This window comes from Pteropus vampyrus, unplaced genomic scaffold, assembly GCF_000151845.1.
Source record: "Pteropus vampyrus isolate Shadow unplaced genomic scaffold, Pvam_2.0 Scaffold307, whole genome shotgun sequence".
NCBI classification, from domain to species: domain Eukaryota; kingdom Metazoa; phylum Chordata; class Mammalia; order Chiroptera; family Pteropodidae; genus Pteropus; species Pteropus vampyrus.
Genome location: NW_011889088.1, coordinates 243,853 through 245,354, shown reverse-complemented (window position 1 = coordinate 245,354; position 1,502 = coordinate 243,853).

Sequence of the window (1,502 nt, the reverse complement as noted above, 5' to 3'; positions counted from 1 at the left end):
GTAAATAAATACACCTCCCACACGTATTTTAAGAGTGAATGGAAGGTGAGGAGGTAGAAACATAGGAAGCCAACAACTTTTTCAATAATTTTTTACCATGAATGGGAGCAGAGAAATAGAATAGTGGCTGGAAGAGAATAGTGTCAAAGGAGGATTAAAAATGGAGATACAAGGAATGATCAAGATTGACACAATCAATAGCATAGGTAAAAAAAGAGGTTAAAGAAGTAGAGTTTTTGGATTGGTGAGAGCAACAGGATGTAGAGCCTAGGACGAGAGTTTGGTGATAGGCAGAGATTCATCCTTCCATTGAGCAGAAGGAAAGAGCAGCCTCCAGCAGAAATGGAGCCTTGTTAGTGGGAAGATCAGAGAGTTCCCTTCTTTTGGCTTCCAGTTCCTCACTGACGTCAGGGAGGGGAGTTTATCTGCCGAAACTTAGGAGAGAATAGATATTGGAGGTTTGAGAAGAGAAGACAGACAGAATGTGGAAAAAGAGATCTTACAAGAGAGATGTGAAAGGAAAGCCAGACAGTTATAGAGGGCCCATTTGGGGTCTGTAACGACAAATTTAAACAAAAGCAGACAGCCCAGTAAATAATTTTCCTTGAGCAGCATCCAGTTGCTTGTTTGCACGTGCAGAAAAGACGGAGTTGAGTTCAATTAGGGTGACTGGAGCAAAGCAGTGGTTCTCAGTATGTGGTCTCCAGACCAAAAGCATCAGAATCACTGAAAAATTAAAAGAAATGCAAACTCTAAGGCCTCCCCACAGCCCTCCTGAATCAGAAACTCTACAAGTAGGGCCCAGAAAACTGTGTTTTAATAAGCCCTTTAGGTGATTCTGGTGCTATGCCCAGTCAAGTTTGAGCAGCACTGCAATAAAAAGAAAGAACAAGGGAACAGAGAATACTTATAAGGGAATAATTATAATAGACTAGAGAGTCTAAATTTAAAAAGAAAGGAAGTAAAAACATAAGGGGTCTGATCACAAGTCATAACGTGGTGGATCAATGTCTTAGAATATAATAAGGTCGAATGATTATAGTGTGATGTATTCATTTTCTATTGCTGACACAACAAATTACCACAAACTAAGTGGCTCAAAAAAACCCCACTGATAATCTCATAGTTCTGTAAGTCAGAATTCCAGGTACAGTATGGCTCAACTGGGTCCTCTGTTCAGAGTCTCATAGAGGCTGAAATCAATGTGTTGGTGGGACTGCATTCTTTTCTGGAGATTCTGAAGATAAATCTTCCAAGTTCACTCAGAATTTTGGTTCTGAGGTTGTTGACAGAATTTAGTTCCTTGTAGTTGGGGGCTCACAGGTCCCCATTTCCTTGATGGCTGTCAGTCAGGAGCCTCTATCAGCTCCTTAAAACCACCTACATTTCTTCTCATGTTGCCCCCTCCATCTTCCAACTAGCAAAATGGTGATCAGAACTGTGCTTTAAGATAGTGGTCTTTCTTGAAAACTCATATCAAAAAAGATGTTTGCACACCGATG